Consider the following 17580-nt stretch of genomic DNA (forward strand, 5'->3'; position numbering starts at 1 on the left):
CCAATGCTTAAGACAAGCTGAATAGCTCGCAACATTTCCCCCTTTCTTATTTAATATAACCACAGAACATGCCACATCCAGGATGGAAGGACCGTGCCTGTCTTAGGTTGCCTTCTGCAAGAGCAAAGCCTTACCTGTCATCGGCAAGTAGCTTCAAGCAGCTACACCCTGTCTTAGGTTGACTTTCTTCCAGAAGATCTTACCCGTCATTGACTACCAGCCATAGGGGAAGGAGCACAAATTCACAGTAGCCTTGACAAGCCACAAGAATATAACATATCTGGTATCCTCTGCCAAGCTTCAGGTCAATAGAGGTGTTGGGTGGAGACACGTCTTAGGCCCATGTATTTGTGACCAAGGGGTCCTTGGGTTGGAGTCCTACCTCTGTGACTAATTTGTCCTGTTGTTATAGCTGATTTCCCTTTGCAAATTTAGCATCTTCTCATTTTTAAGCATGGAGTAATTATGTCTTCCTTATGTCCTTCATGGCCTGAACCATGGCACACAGACAGTGCTCTGTCTTCTCCATTCTCTTCAGTGTGGTACATAGATGCTATCAGGCACAGAAGAGGGTTAATCTTTAAAAATACTTTATTTTTATTTTATGTGTATGAGTGTATTGCCTGCATGTATGTGAGTGTACCCATGTTGTGCGATGCCACGGAGGTCAGAAGAAAGCTTTGGATTCCCCTGGAACTAGAGTTAGGGACAGTTTGTAGCTGCCATATGGGTGCTGGGAATTGAACCCGGGTCCTCTGCAAGAGCAGTCAGTGCTCTTAACCTCTGAGCTGTCTCTCCAGCCCTGAGAGTTAATTTTTATGCACGATGTGTGCATGTGTGTATGAAATTATTTCCCTTAGGCCATTAGGGCTACGTCCTTGTTGGGACCCCACCTGAGAAGACTTCTACACAAGCATCCTGCTGACTATAGAACATGTACATTGTAATGCAAATGCCATGAATTTAAAGTGCTCCCCCCCGCCATAGGCTTATGTTTTGAACTCTTGTTCCTTGGTTGCTAATGCTATATTCAGAGACTATGGAACTTTAAGAGGTGGGGCCTGCCTTGGGAAGTAGGTCATTAGGATCAGGTCTCTGAAGGTTATAGCCTAATCCTGGTTCCTGTCTTGGTGTCTGCTTCCTGGACTGCTGTGATGTGGAGCACCTCCATCACATGCTCCCACAGCAGTGAATGCTGTCATTCCTTCCCTGTCATGATGGATTGACATGTTCTGAGACCATTAGCCAAGATAAACCCTTTCTCCCTTAAGTTGTTTCTGTCAGGTGTTTGATCACAGTGATCAAACTACATATATAAGAGATTAATTTTCATTGTATTTAACATCTGTCTTTGTTAATCCCAGAACAAATCCCTTGCCTGGATAATATAGGTAAGGGTTTGATTCCCCTTTATTTTAAGGAGGAGATAACACTAGAGGCAGGGGACAGGTTAGAGTTGGTATGATTTGTGGGGTATGAACTCTTTGCTTTTTATCATTTTGATCATAACTTCATCTTCATTTCCCTTAAATTCATTCCCTTTGATGAATTAAATCCATTAAGAATTTAGGTACTAAACAGCCATTAAGCTTTGAGGTTGACTGGAAAATCAGGTGAGGCTTCTAGAAGTGATGGGGAAACTGTGGTTCATGGACATGGTTTCCTGAAACTTTTCGAGCAATAGACTCTGGCAATCTTTGTGTGGGCACAAGGTGACTTGATATATGATAATTACTAGCAGTTGCTGATTCTTCACGTGATCTCATTTACTATTTAGGTTGGAACATAGACATTAAAGTAGTCACTGTATAGATAAAGGAAATAGAGTATCAGTGTGGGGTAAGCCCTTGCTCAATTAATATTATCAGTTTACTCACTGCTAGTCAGTAGCTTGGGCTGTGACATACAACTAGATGGGACTCATTCATGTGGCTTTTTGATAGTGATTGTGTGTGTGTGTGTATGTGTGTGTGTAACAACTGTGGCCCATTTGCCAGGGCTGTGAGTTTTTCTTTTGAGACGAGGTTTCCCTATGTATCCCAGCCTAGTCTAGGAATTGAAATCCTCCTGCCTCAGGCTCCTGAATGCTGGGATTATAGGTGTGTACCACCATGCCCAGCTGAGGGCTGTGACTTTTAAGGAGGAGATACTGGAAAACTTTAGGACATAGTGTTGGCCAGGCCTGGGACCCGACCCTCTGGTGAACTGTCTACCTTTGTTTTTTTTTTAAAACCCTAACTGCATGTGTATGTACTTGTGTATTATGATTCTCTCTGTGTGTTGGAATTGAAATCCCTCTGATAGCAGTGATGTACTAGAGATAAGTAGAGGAATGGAAGGCAGTGCGCAAAGGGCCCCTACTTGAACTTGCCTCCACCAGAGGGCCATGTGGCACCTTCTGTGTGAGGTAAAGGAAGACACACAAACACTATGCTCCCAACATACAAAACTGAGAACACAGAATGCTGAGGAATGAAATATTTGGAAGGCAGCTGTGCTCACCACTATACCACCAGTGCAGACGAATAAAAAGATTTGGGCATTGGCCTGGTCAGCTTGGGAAAGCTGGTGAACCTGTGGAAGATGGTGATGCTCACCTCACAGGACAGAAACGAAGTTCTGCCTTCCACATAGCCTTCCAATGAAAAGCTACTTAGAAGCCATACCTTGGGAGGAGGTAGCTTTATTCCCTTTTACCAGACTTATTCGAGATTTAAAAAATTAATTTTGTATCTGTGTGGGTTTGTGCATGTGAGTGCAGTACCCACAGAGGCCAGAGGAGGGCATCAGCTTCCTTAAAGCTGGAGCTACAGCAATTTGTGAGCTGCTGGTAGTGGTAGTGGGTGCTCAGAACCAAGCTCTGGTTTTCTGCAAGAGCAGTTAAGTGCTCTTTAAAACATATTTTTCATTTACTTATTTTATTTTTATGTATGAGTGTTTTGCTTGCATGAATGTAAGTGTACCCATGTGTGCACTGACTAGAGGCCAGAAAAGGGCATTGGATTCTCTGGAACTGGAGTTACAGTTTTGAGCTGCCATGTGAATGCTGGGAACTCTGGGCAGATGCTGCCGAAGTAAAAAAAAGCCCCTGGACCATTATGCTTTGAATGATGTCACCTGTTCCCTGGGGTGAAGATGTGCCCTGCCTGGCTCCACCAGAGTATAGACAAATAGCATCACTTAACAGTGGGGATGCATTCTGGGAAATGCATTGTTAGGTGATTTCATCATGTGCCAGAATTACAGAGTATCAGACATGTCTTACTAAGATGGCTACAATATCACTAGGTGGTATTCCTATCCAGATCTCCATGGTTGACCAAATTTCATTAGAAGGTTTGTAGATATACCTCTTAGTCTTCATAGGCATGGTGGTTCTGGGAAGATATGGCCTCCCTATGGTTGGGGTCAAGGAGGCATGTGTTTTCTACTTCCAGTCAGGTCTCAGCTGCCAGGGGCATGTGGATGCTTTTCCAGGGGACGTGTGAAATCTGGATTTGGAGTGTCTTTGGCGCTGTACTTCAAACAGGCTCATTCTTTCTCTTCCATTTAATGCAGTGAGATGCCATTAGAGATTCAGGCACACAGATCTTCTGTTATGCTGCTTGTCATTTGTCACATAAAGGCTGTGTAGTATGCACTGCGTGGGACACAGGCTCTGGAGTCAGCCTGCCTGGTTCTATGGCTCACTAGCTTTGTGATCTTTAGTGGTTACTTAGCTTCTCTGCGTCTCCGTCCATTAATTTGTAAAATAAGAATAGTTGTATTGACCTTAGTTTTTTTTTGGAAGGATACAAATAAATTAACCCACCAGAACTATTAAGAAGAACATCTCATAAATACCAAATACTCAAAATTTATTCTTTTTTTCTATACTTGGGTTTAACTAAGGGTCATCTCCAGTCCTTCATGTTTTGAGACCGTCTATATATTATCCAGTTTGACTCACTATGCAGCCCAGGATGGCCTTGAAATCATTCTTTCTGTGTCTATCCCCTAGGTAGCCGAGACTCTGACCATGCATCACCGCACCTAGCAGTGATAAGTATATTCTTAGTATGATCATCCTTTTCTCTGAGGTCTGGTGTATTCCATGCTATTGTGGCCCAACCATAATGTAAATAACGAGAGGCAGGAGCTGTGGTTGGTTTATGCAGTCTGCTCACTTAAGATTCAACAAGTAAAGTGTTGGCATGGTTCTGGGTATAGAAGCAGACATGCAGGCTTCGATTCTGCTCTGTTTAATATTACTATTCTCCTCGTTACTGTGTATTAACTGTACAAACCAATGGGATTTGATATCTCTGCATGCACTGATCACGTCTGTCCATCCTTCTACCTTTATTGTCACCATATCTTTATCCATTTACCCAGCAAAGGGCATTTGGATTGCTTGCATATTTTGTCTATTAGGAATAATGTGAAATAAACATGAGGGGTATAAGTATATTTTTGGCATAAATACTTCATTTCCTTTGACTATATACCCAGGAATAGAATTGCTAGATACTGTGGTAGTTCTAGTTTTAGTTTTTTTTTAATCTCCACAATATTTCCCATAATGGTTGTGTTAACTTCAGTCCCATCAGTAGCCCAAGAGTTCTTTTTCCTCCACCCCTTGCCAGCATCTCTTATTTCCTTTTTTAAACTTTCCTCCTTCCCTCCCTCCTCCTCATCACCTCCCTTCCCCTTTCCCCTCCTCCACTTCCTCCTCCTCTGTCTTTTTTGAGTATAACCATTCTAACTGGGGTGAGATATTATATCATTGTGGTTTTTATTTCATTTCTTTGATTAGAAAAATGGAGCACTTTTTATTTGTTGACTATTTGAATTTTGGAATAAGTTTTAATTCTTTGTGTGTGTATGTGGTACTGTGACTCAAATCTAAGACCTTGTACCTACTTAGGCAAGCATTCTGCACTGAGCTACACTCCCAGCTCTGTTTTGATTTTTTTTTCTCCTCTTTGGTTTTTGAGACAGAGGCTCACTCTGTGGCCCAGGTTGGCCTGGAGCTTACCATGTAGCCCTGAACTCGATGAGATCCTCCTGCCTTTGCCTTCTGAGCGCTGGGATTCGCGGCATGAGACACTGTCTCTGGCTTCTGTTTTGTTCTTTTGCCTATTTTTTTTTTGGTCTTTTTTGAGACAGGGTCTCCCTGTAGCCCCAGCTGTCCTGGAACTCATTTTGTAGACCACGCTGGTCTTGAACTCACAGAGATCCTCCTGCCTCTGCCTCCCGAGTGCTGGGATTAAAGGCGTGTGCCACCACCCCCGGCTGTCTTTTGCCTATTTTAAAACTGGATTGTTTGCTTTTCTGGGTGCAGATTTTTGAGATCTTTTTATACTTCCTGGATATCAATCCCTTATCAGATATGCCATTTATTTTCTCCCACTCCATAGGTTCATCTCTTAATCCCGCTGATTGTTTTCTGGGCTGTGCAGAAGCTTCCTAATTTGATATAATCTTACTTGTCTGTTTTTACTTTGGTTGCCTGGACTTAGGGTCCCATCTAAAAAATCATTCCTTGCCTGTCTTGAAATATTTTCTTTCGTGTTTTCTTGTAGCAATTTCATAGTTTCAAGTCCAGAATTTAGGGCTTGATCCACATTGAGTTGATATTTTGGACATAGTGAAAGAAAGTAGTTTAGTCTCATTCTGTACGTGCATAGCCAGTTTTGCCAGCACCATCTGTGGAAGAGGCTGTCTTTCCTCCACAGAATATAATGTGTTTGACTTGTTTTCTCTCTCTCTCTCTCTCTCTCTCTCTCTCCTATGAATTGAACATCAAGCACTCTGCCACTGAGTGCCACTGAGCCACACCCACACCCATCAGCCACACTCTATGTGTAATGTTTTACAGAATTGTCATATATTTCATACAACTCTTATTTTTTTTCTTTAAATAATAGCTACTTGGGGCTGGAGCTATTATTCAGTGGTATCAGAGTACATACTTGGCACATGGATGGCCTTGGGTTCAGTTCTTAGTGACCCTTGCTCCCTACCATGCCCCTGAAAAAGAATGTCTTGAAAGGTATATGTTTCTCTGTGACTAGGTGATCTATAAAAGTAAAATGTTAGAACAAAGCATTTTACAAACCAAGCAGAAGATCTGGAGGGCAGGAGGAAGGCAGATAATATCTACAGAAGTTTCATAATAATAGAATCCCAACGATAATGTCAGCAGTTGTTTGATGATCCAGGTGCACAGCCTGGGCAGTTCTTGCACTCTCCAAGATCTTGACTTATGCTTCAGGGAAGACTATTAGGACAAGTAAGTATAAGGCACACTTGGAGTTTAAGAAAAAGATTTTGAAAAAGATTTAAGTAGAGCTGGGCATGGTGACGCACACTTTTAATCCCAGCACTTGGGAGGCAGAGGCAGGTGGATCTCTGTGAGTTCAAGGCCAGCCTGGTTTACATAGTGAGTTCCAGGACAGCTGGGGCTACAGGGAGACCCTGTCTCAAAAAAGACCAAGAAAAAAAGATTTAAGGAGAGAGAGACAGAGACACACCCTGGGCTCTGTTTTGGAAGAACTCATAGCTCTAACACATCATTAGCCTAGTGGACGTGTTGAGATGAGGAGTGATACCATTGGTGTATCCCTGTAACCAGCAATGTCCTTGGTGTAGGACAGTGATGGAAACTCAAGTTTTGGCATAAGAGGTCAAATTTGGACTCTTCCTTTCTGCCTGTGTGACTTAAAGGAAGTTTCTAATTTTTGTTCATCAATTTGATCATCTGGAAAATGTAGACCATAATAGTATGACCTCATAGGTTGGTTACTTGTGAGGAATAAATGACAAAGATGCCTGTTTGAAACATTGCCTGCCTTCCTCCATTCTGAACACACTATGTGGGGTGCTCCCTTCTCTCTTAGCCCCTCTGTGCTGGTAAAAGTAGCAGGATGTACAGAGCTGAAGACTGACACTAGACCGTTTGCTCATCGCTTATCAACCAGTACTCATTGGACTCTTGCTGTGGGTTAGGGTTTTTCTGGGCACTAGACACATTGCAGTGGACAGGTTTGTCAGTTGTTTCTGTTGCTGTGATGAAATACCCTGACAAAAGCAACTTAGGGAAGAAGGGGTTTATTTTGGCTTATAGTTTCAGGTGAGATATAGTCTACTAGGGCAGCAGGAATGTGAGCTGGCCTGGCAGTCAGGAAGCAGACTGATTATGTATATCATCAGCACACAGGAAGAAGAGCAAAAGAACAGGAAATGGGGTCAGGATATAAAACCTTAAAGCCCGCCTCCTCCCCCTTGCATACTTTCTCCAGCAAGTTTCCACCTCCTAAATATTCCATAGCCCTTGCAAACAGTGCTACCATCTGTGGACCAAGTGTTCAAATACATGAGCTTTTAGGGGACATTTATCATTTAAACCACAATTAACAGGCAATATCCTTACTTTCAAGAAACTTATAAGGAGGTGCATATAATGAAAAAACCGAACAGGTGAGCATTATAATTCTTTTAAAACATTTTATTATTATTTTTTTATTTTATGTGTATGAGTGTGTTGCCTGCATGTATGTGAGTGCACCCGTGTCATGCAATGCTTCGCAGGTCAGAAGAGGGCTTTGGGTTCCATATGGGCTCTGGCAATCGAACCTGGGTCCTCTGCAAGAGCAGTCAGTGCTCTTAACTGCTGAGTCATCTCTCCAGCCCCAAGCACTATAATTCTTATAATGTTGGGTACTGTATTAATTACTTTTCTGTTGCTGTGATAGAAACACTGACCAAAGCAACTTATAGAAGGAAGAGTTTATTTGAGCTTATGGTTCCAGGGGAATTGCAGTCTGTCATGGCGGGGAGGCATGGTAGCAGAGGTGGCTGGAGCAGGAACAGGAGCTAAGCTCCCACATCGTCAAGCAGGCAGAGGAAGCAAGTGACTTGAGATTCAGCAAGGCTTAAGAACTCTGTAAGCCTGTCACCAGTGAGGTACTTCCTCCAGCATAGCCACACCTTCTAAGATCTCCCCAAACAGTGCCACCAACTGGGGACAAAATGTCCAAATACTTGGAGACTCTGGGGGGACATTCTCATTCAAACCATCACAAGTACATTGAAGAAAGTAGTGATTTAAACAGTTCTTCAAATGGTTATGAGACTCTCTATAGACTATCCTCACAGTAGAGTGAATGGGGTGGGGGAGAGGAGAGTACTATGATAATCACTTGTTTCTTGTGAGTCACTCAAGGAAATAGGTCCTTCGCTTAGTGGACATCCCTTAGTGTCTGCAGTGGGCTCACTGTCCTGTGGATGAACTTCAATTTGTCACTTTTCTTACAAAGTGATGTTCGGAACTGAACACAAGATCCATCCCTGGAGGTCTGACAGGGTGCGGGGAAGCCCTGTGCTGTTGTCTTGATTGTACACTAAACTCTTTGTGATGTTCCCCACATGTGCATTTGCTCTCTGGCAGCTCTGAGGTTGCAGTTATAACAGCAAGGTTTAGAGCTCTTCAGCTACTACTCTGACCCTTTCCTAGGTGACTATAGAGATCTTTGGGCTCCCCTTCCTAAAGATCCCTGCCTAGACAGCTGGTGGTGTTTGCTATCTTGATATACCCCCCATTTCTGAATCAGCTCCCATCATTCATGGACTTGTGTATATCAGCCAGATTGAAGAATTAAAATCTATTTCAAGACATATCTACAGTGATGACTTAATGGAATTATTGATCACTTGAAAAGCTATCGAAACTGACCCAGGGGACTCAGATGTGTCTCTTGGAATGCCAGCTGTGAGCACACATAGTTTTTGCAAGCTCCCCAGATCATTTACTAAGCTTGGGAGTTGCCATTCTGCCCCTCTGCTTCTGGAAACAGAAGCTTGCCTAACAAGGTGCTAATCCACCTGTAGGTGGACCAGATGCTGTTGTTATAAATCTCCTGAATGCATCTGAATCTTTGTATTGGCTCTACAGCTCTAGATCTCTTCCAGTCCTAGATCTTGGTTATTTATGTTTGTTCTTCCATCCTTTACAGGATGGCTGGAACCTGGGTGGGCTGCCTGAATATGCAAGCCATATGTTTTCCCCATCACCCCCCTCCAGGTCTTTCTCAGAAGGGAGACTCACTTTTCAAAGAATACTGCTCATTTCAAAGCAGTAAATCTTTTGTGTGTGGGCAGGTATGTGTGCCTGCACATATCTGCTGTGTATCTGTGTATCTGAGAAAGGAGGGCTGTGCATAGAGACCTTTAATTTCTATAATCAAGATTATGGAGGGAAAGACATGATTGGGGAAGCCAGGGAGGCATGAAACTTGGGGCTGAAGGAGGGAAGCCAGGCAGAAAGTATTCCGACAGATTGGTTTAGTGTAGATAGGAACTTTGGGTATCCTGCCTAACTTGTGAAATCTCTTTCCATACTCTTTGGGGTGGTCGAAGGGACCCCTGTCTTTTCCTTCATCATTCAGACACTGGGCCTTATTTTTTTAGGTGGTATTTCTTATGTCCAGAGGGAGTAATCAGAAGAGAAAGAACTCTGGAGAATAAATAAATTTTAATGCTCCCACCCACTTTCTGAAAAGTTGTGAATGAAAAAAAAACTTCTCAACTAAGAACCAATGAGTTCATTGACACCCCTCCCCAGTCCCCAATAGAAAGCAGATGTGTGGAAATGGTAACCCATGGGCTGAACTCCAGGGCATTGGTTCTAGTTATTGTAGGTGGGAACAAGAGTGGAAGTGGCAGATCAGCCAGGGGCAAAGCTAATTATGACTGAGGACCTGCCCTGGATCACAGGGTAACTAAGGAGGATGACCAAAATCCTCTGATTCCTTCATCCTTATTTGAGCCTTCCCCCACCAGATTACTTAGGGACCCCCCCCCAATAAATAGGATGGAAGGAAAACACCGGAAGGACCTCTGTAGAAGGCATGGGTCTAGCTGATGAGTCAGGTCTGAGGAGATATACTGAGGTCATGTCAATATACATGGTTCAAAAAAGAACCTGAATCCTTTTGACTATGAGAGGAACACTTGTAGAATGTCAGAGAAGTAAGGTGGGGTGGTAGGAAGTGGACTCACAGGAAAGAGGGCACTTTTGGGGGTTTGTTATAATGGAGGAAATGTAGGCTCATAAACGGAGGGAAAGTAGAGCTAGGGGCAGAGATGCTCCACCCACGAATGCCCAGAGAAGGAGAATTTTGCCTACGCCAGTTGTGTGGGCCATCACTGAGAGCAGCATCTTGTTAACCTGGAGGTGGAATGAGTAGACTTGAGGCTCAGTGGTGAAAGCCGTTGGTTTTCCAGGGCTGGAAGAACAGGCACAGAGGTAGCTGAGTGGATTGGACGGTGACTCTTCAAATTGCAACCTGTGGGAGAACTCTTGAGTTAGAAAAGAGGTGACCTAGGAAACACCTGAAAGAGTTTGAGTGCCTTCATCCTGTGCTGGGGTGGGCATGCCACATGACAGTATCTGAGCTGCAGCTTTGTCTCTCTTGGGCAGGAGTTGGGCCCTGGGTTCTGAGCCTGTTGTGCTGAGGGTGTGTGCAGGAAGTCATGAGGGGGATCTCACTTCATGTACATTGTCGTTGAAGGCCAGCACCCATTCTTCCCCTGATACTCCTACCTGCTTTTGTTTCTTGGATGATGGCAATACTGTATCCAAGAAAAGTGTTTGGGGCTGGGAAATGGCCATTGGTAAGGTGTTGGGGACTCCTGCTGTGTTAGGTTGTAGTCTTTCCATGTCTGGATAGCCGCATGCCGGCTCAGCGCGAATGGAAGGACTCCTTTTCTCAGCAGGGCACCCCCCTACTCTCTTCCTGACTCATCTTTGAAGTAGCCGTCACAGATACATGGCCTCTGGCATAGGAACTGCCAGGATTTCCTGTGTGATAATCAGGCAGTGTCTGGCAGCCCGGCAGAAGCCCACCACCACATGTAAATTGGGCATCCTAAAAGCACCTATCAACTAAGGCTTTTGCCACTGCCCCCACAGTATAAATATCCTGGTTTCCCCTTAATAAATCGGAGTTGCATCAGAAGCTGTGTCTGAAGCTGTATCATTGAATCCTGCATCTCCCCTGAGAGGGCTGTCTCTTTGTAAACCAGGACTCACCGAGATTCTGCTTTCGCCCTTCTTGCACTTCCCACAAGATCCAGCGGCCGGCGGATCTCGTACCTCAAGGGAGTGCCTGGTAGTTTGGAATGGAACCCGTCCAGGTGGCTGACAATGGTCCTCTAGAGCCGCCAGCCCCGGTAGCAGAGAGCCTCAGCCACCGGAGAAACAGGGACCCGCCCCAGTGGCGGAGAGCCAGGGACCCGAACAGCCGATGCGGTGCGCGACCCGCCGCACCCCAGCGGCGCGTGGGAGACCGGTGCCATGCCCAGCAGCTGGTGCTCCGAGATCCCTGTGAGCCCATATCTGGCGCCCAACGTGGGGCCTCTGAACTCCATGCCAGCTAGCAGCTGGTGCCCCCGGAAACGCAGAATTCATGAGTATCTCTCCCACAGGAGAGCAACAGAAATCTCTCTTTTTTTTCCTTCGTCTCCCATCAGGAGACTAAAAAGGTGGGACTCACCGAGATTCTGCTTTCGCCGTTCTTGCACTTCCCACGAGATCCAGCGGCCGGCGGATCTCGTACCTCGAGGGAGTGCCTGGTAGTTTGGAACCCGTCCGGGTGGCTGACAACGGTCCTCTAGAGCCGCCAGCCCCCGTAGCAGAGAGCCTCAGCAACCTGAGAAACAGGGACCCGCCCCAGTGGCGGAGAGCCGGGGATCCGAACAGCAGATGCAGTGCACGACCCGCCGCGAGCGGGAGACCGGCGCCATGCCCAGCAGCTGGCGCTCCGAGATCCCTGCGAGCCCATAGTAAGGTGCTTGCAGTGCATGCATGAGGACCTGGGTTCTGATCCTCAGAATCATGTAAAAGCCAGGTGCAGCAACACACACCTGTAATTCCAGTGCTGATTGGGGAGAGAGGGGATGGGCAGAAGGATCCTTGGAGGGCATTGGTCAGCCTAGCCAGTCAGTGAGCTCCAGGTTCAGGGATGGGCACTGCCTAAAAAATATAAGGCGGAGAGCAATTGGAGTAGACATCTGACATCAGCCTTCAGCTACCGTACACAAGGATATATACATGAGGGAGAGGGAGAGAAAGGAGGACAGGGAGGGAGAAATATGTTTGAGGGAGTCTTGTTTTCAATGCAATTTTTATTCAACCAAGGCATTTTCTAGGGCAGACGTAATACTATTAAGTCTTTCAGGTTGTATCTTTTTTTACTTTTTTGGTTTTCTCATAGTGCTCATGAACAGAAACACGATCAACACCCAATGTGCTCACCGTGTCAAGACACTTTCTTAGTGCCATGTTCTGCCCTAGGGTAGTACAGTTGTGAGATAACTATACAAAGACAGCAAACCAATGATAGGCAGATCTGAAAATGCCCAAAGATGGCTGGCTTGATTTTAGACAAAAACTATGGTCATACACAATATAATGATGTTTCTGTCAATGATAAACTGAGTTCCTACAAGATTAAAATAGAGCCCAAATAGTCCTGTTGTTAGTACTTTATTGTATCTATACTTAGATAAGTTCAAATATGCAACTGCTTATCATATTGTAATCACTTACAAAATAAAGTGTAGTACAGTGCAGTACCATGCCATGTAGGTTGGTAACCCTGGAGTTATGGTTTAATCTGAAATGTTTCCTGTGACTCTTGTGAAGGCTTGTTCCTTGGCTGATGACACTATTCTGGAAGGCTGTAGAACATTTGAGGAGGTGGGTCTTGTCTGGTAGAAGTAGGCCACTGGGGCAAGCTTCTGAGGGTCATATCTGGACTCTGGTTGTAGCTCTTTCCATTTACCAGCCTACCATGATGTAAACCGTTTCTGCCTCTGGCCACCCGTTTCTGCCACCATGAACTGAGTTGCTCTGTCATGGGAGATGTGGGAGCTTCATAAATCTATTCAGTCCCTTTGAATTGATTTTGTCAGGTCCTGATGTGTGGTGTGGCACTTGTGAACACCACCATGTCCACCATATTATCTCAGAAGGAGGGACCATAGGCCCCTGTGACAGCTCCATTTTACAAACACAAGTTTCTGGTTCCTATTTTATGGAGGTAATTTTTCCTCCTGTGCTTATTTATGGATTCCAGATCACCACCCACTTAGAAAACTTATGAAGCTGCCTTGTGTGTGGAAGGAACAGCTTAGGGGAGGTCAGTCAGCAAAGTAACAGAGTATAAAAATCACCTCACAGCAAAGGGCTCCATTTAGGGCCACAAATCAAGCTCAGGTGCTCCCTGCCTGGGGCAGAGGTGGGCTCTCTGGGCCTGCTCCCTCAATCAAACTGTCTCTATCAGAGAGCTAGGTCAAGCTGTGCTTTAAAAATATTATTATAGAAACCACATGTGTGTGCAAAAACATATTGCCTCCTTTTCTTCCCTTGGCTGGCAAAATGTGTTGCCCTTTTCTTTGGATATTTTCTGAACTGGAAACAATGTGAGAATGGGGTGGGGGATAGCTACTGTCCCCACCCCCAGCATCAAGCCAGCCAAGGGGAGGACAACACAGGAATGAAAGGTGACTTCCAATAATGGTTCTTTGTAAATTGATAGCATTTAACAACCTACTGGTCACCAGAATAAGCCAGGCCATTCTGGAATAGGAAACAGTCCTAGATGCCTCATGGCCCAGTAGAAGAAATATATCATATTTTTGCAAAGTTCTTTTGTGTGTGTGTGTGTGTGTGTGTGTGTGTGTGTGTGTGTGCACATGCAGGTAGAGGCTGGAGGTCAACCTCAGGTGTTATTCTTCAAGAGCTGTCCACCTTGATTTTTGATATAGGGTCTCTCATTGGGACCTAGAGCTCACCAATTAGGTGAAGCTGGCTGGCCAGCAAGGTCCAAGCATCCTCCCGCCTCTACTTCCCTAATGCTGGGATTCCAAGCATCTGCCAACTTTTGTGTTTTTGTTTTCTTAATGTGCACCACATCAACTTTTATATTTTTATTTTTTTAATGTGTGTTTTAGGGATTGAATTTTGGTCTTCCTTCTTGTGAAGCCAGTACTTTACTGAGTCATCTCAGCTCCACAAAATTCATTTTCTTTCTAAATCAGAGTTCTCAAGTGCCCATAGTCAAAACTAGCTAGCTTGACTATTATTGATTGTAGCCCGAGTATTGGAGACTGTTTCCCACAGAGTTTCTGGGCTTTTGGAGGCAGTATCTGTGTATCTTCTTGGTTTTGCTGCTGTGGTCCTTCAGAGCATGACTGTATGAAAACACCTTCTAGACTTAGCATCTAGCACTAAGACTAGATTTCCCCATTGTCCTCACGTGATGTCGTTCAAGCAAACATGAGATTTACATTATATTAAATCTTTTTCTTAATAACCTAGAAAGTGGGCTGGAGAGATGGCTCAGTGGTTAAGAGCACTGGCTGCTCTTGTAGAAAACTGATATTTGGTTCCTAGCACCTACATGGTGGCTAATGACGCCAGCTCCAGGGCATCCAATATCCTCTTCTGACCTCTGAGGGCATTGCATGCATGTGGTGTTTGTAGGCAAAACACTCATATACATAAAAAAAAATCTAGAGGGCTAGGGTTAGAGTTCTAGCAGCTAGGATGGCTATTTAGAACTTTGTTGCTATTGTTTAAGACAGAGTCTGATGAAGCCCAGGCTGGCCTAGAACTTACTATGAAGCCAAGGATGACCTTGCATTCTTGATCTGCCTGCCTCTACCTTCTCTACCTGGAATTACAGGTGTGTACCACCAGACCTGATTTATGTGGTGCTGGGGATTGAACCCAGAGCGTCATGCATGTTAGGCAAGCACTCTAAAAGCTAAGTTCTCCAAATACTAAGATACATCTTCAGCTCTAGAACTTAATTTAAAAAAAAAATTTTTTTTATTATTTTAATTTTATGTGTATGCATGTATTGCCTGCATGTAGATAAGTGCACCCATGTCATGCAATGCTCACAGAGGACAGAAGAGGCTGTCAGATCCCCTGGAACTGGAGTTACGGACTGTTGTTAGCTGCCATGTGGGTGCTGGGCTTCGAACCCGGGTCTTCTGCAAGAACAACCAGTGTTCTTAACTGCTGAGCCACCTCTCTAGCCCCTAGAACTTAATTTTTAATAGAGAGCAGTTAACCAGTTAAAAAAAACCCCACATGCTGCACAGTAGTGATTTTCAAAGTTTGGTTGCCTGAGTGCTGGTGTCAGAGGACCTTGGCAACTTGGCTGCAGTGCGGCTCCTCAGGCCCCACTTGAATGTACTCCATCATCAACTGGAGCGGGAGAGGCTCACCACCTGGTTTCAACACATCTTCTGAGTGGTTCTGAGAGACACAGTGACAGGTGCAAGGATGGTGATATGATCCAGCAAGATGGGAATCAAGACAGTATTTGCGGAACTTCTGGGAAAATGTGCTTTTCGTTATTCTGATTTTGGTGGTAGAAGGAGGAGATTTAAGCCAGGAAGCCCCGTGGAACCCAGGGAAGTTGGACTTTTAAAAAAACAGAGCAAGAGATGCAGAAAAAGTGGGTCTTATGCTTGGACCAAACATGCCAGAAGCCAACCTTCTGTTGAAACTTGGTATTTATGAGCACCTACTTTCCTTTTTCATCTTTTTTTTTTTTTAGGTCATGTATAACTCAAGGAATCCTAAACACACAGCCCTTTTCTAAAAAATATTTTTATTTTTTTTTGTGTGTATGAGTATATTGCCTGTAATTGTAAGTGCACCCATGTCATGCGATGCCCTAGGAGGTCAGAAGAGGCTGTTGGATCCCCTGCAACTGGAGTTATGGACAGTTGTTAGCTGCCATGTGGGTCCTGGGAATTGAACCCTGGTCCTCTGCAAGAGGAGCCAGTGCCCTTAACTGCTGAGCCACCTCCTCAGCCCCATCACACAGGTCTTGTAACCAAAATGATGATGAACTAAGATTTAATGTACTTCAATGATTCAGAAGGCCTTTCAGGAACTTATATAGTATTAGGGGTTATAGTGAACATTGTTTTCTTATCTTCTATATTCTTGATGCTGTGCCCTCATTGCCTGGAGATAGACTGCCTCTCCTATGGAGAGCTAATTCTTAGGGATAGCAAAGGACTTGCCAAGGAGCAGGTCTTTAATCCACAAATCAAACATACCAACCAAGAGCCCACACTCTGAGCTACCTCCTGTTCTGGCCCTTCCACCGAGGCAGGCATATTCCTTTGCCCCAGTCATCCCAGTGCTAAATTCCAGATGCTGGGGACCACCTCTATTGTTGAAGCCAGGCTATGTCCTGCCCTCAGTTACTCCCTAGCTCTCAGTTTGTGCCCTCTCTGAGGGGCTCCATTAAATCAAACAGCAGTCTGCTTCATTTTTGAGTGTAGGTGTTGAGGCAGACAGACTCTACTCCTGTTTATGCAGATGAACAACCAGTACCTGTCTAGCATAAGCCATGAAGCATAGACTACTTATTCACATAAGTAAAACCCATGAACTTATCAGAGCAGATAAGGGACACATGGATTCGTGGGCACATCAAAACCCTTGTAGGAAAACCAGGCCTGTGAACTGAGGCAATAAACCAGACCAAAGGCAGATGGAATCCTCACCCTCAGGGATTAGATAAGAGATATTTACACTAGGGAGCAGTGGCAACCACTAACCTGCCATCTGACAGATAGATGCATCAGGGGACCAACAGATAATGAGATTCTGACCGTCCCTGGGGCTCCAGCTCAATATGGTCCCCCTGCTTCATGCAGTTCCCAGGAGTTGTCAATCTTCTGGAATGGATTCCATGCCTTGTTTCAACTTACCTTGAACAAGTTTGATCTGTGTGCCTCCAGCGATGTTCTGACTGGGTTGCCTTTGTTTTTTTAATTAAAAAATTTTTTTTTATGTGTATGAGTGTATTGCCTGCATATGTGTAAGTGCACCCATGTTATGTGATGTCTGCAGAGGTCAGAAGGGGGCATCAAATCCCCTGGGACTGGAGTTATTGGATGCTGTTAGTCACCATGTGAGTGTTGGGAACTGAACCTGGGTCCTTGAAGAGCAACCAGTGTACTTAACTGCTGAGCTACCTCTCCAGGCCCCTGACTGGGTTCTTTAATAACTTATGTAACCACTTGCAATGATGCCGTCTGTACTCCCTCTGCCTTCAGTAGGGCCTCTTTGAACTCTGCAGTCTCGTTAACTCTTTCTTAGCCATTCTGTAACCTATATGTGGTATAAAGTATAATGTGTGATCTGAGAGCTCCTATTAGTGACTAAGACTGGAATAACAGAAACTGTGGCCGAAGGCTACATGAGCAAGTGGAATTAGGATTACTTAGTGAATTGCTGCTAGTGAAGTTGTCAAAGCTTGTGAATTTATTGTTGTTCAATAGATTCTGACGTTGTGGAAAGTCACGAATGTGTCATTTGTGTTTCTGTCATAGTCTACTGGTGATATCTGTAGGAGTCAGTCCAAGGCCAATTCTTAGGCTGCTTTTTCCTTGCATTTTCCACGGAAACTTCCATAAAGACTCTTGCCTAACTTTTCCTGTCATTCTTTCTGCCTCCTGGCTAACCCTGGTACCTGCCCCATGTGGTTCTGTATGGAGTAT

The sequence above is a fragment of the Nannospalax galili genome, unplaced genomic scaffold (genome assembly GCF_000622305.1).
Source record: "Nannospalax galili isolate Female #2095 unplaced genomic scaffold, S.galili_v1.0 scaffold368, whole genome shotgun sequence".
Taxonomy (NCBI): Eukaryota; Metazoa; Chordata; class Mammalia; order Rodentia; family Spalacidae; genus Nannospalax; species Nannospalax galili.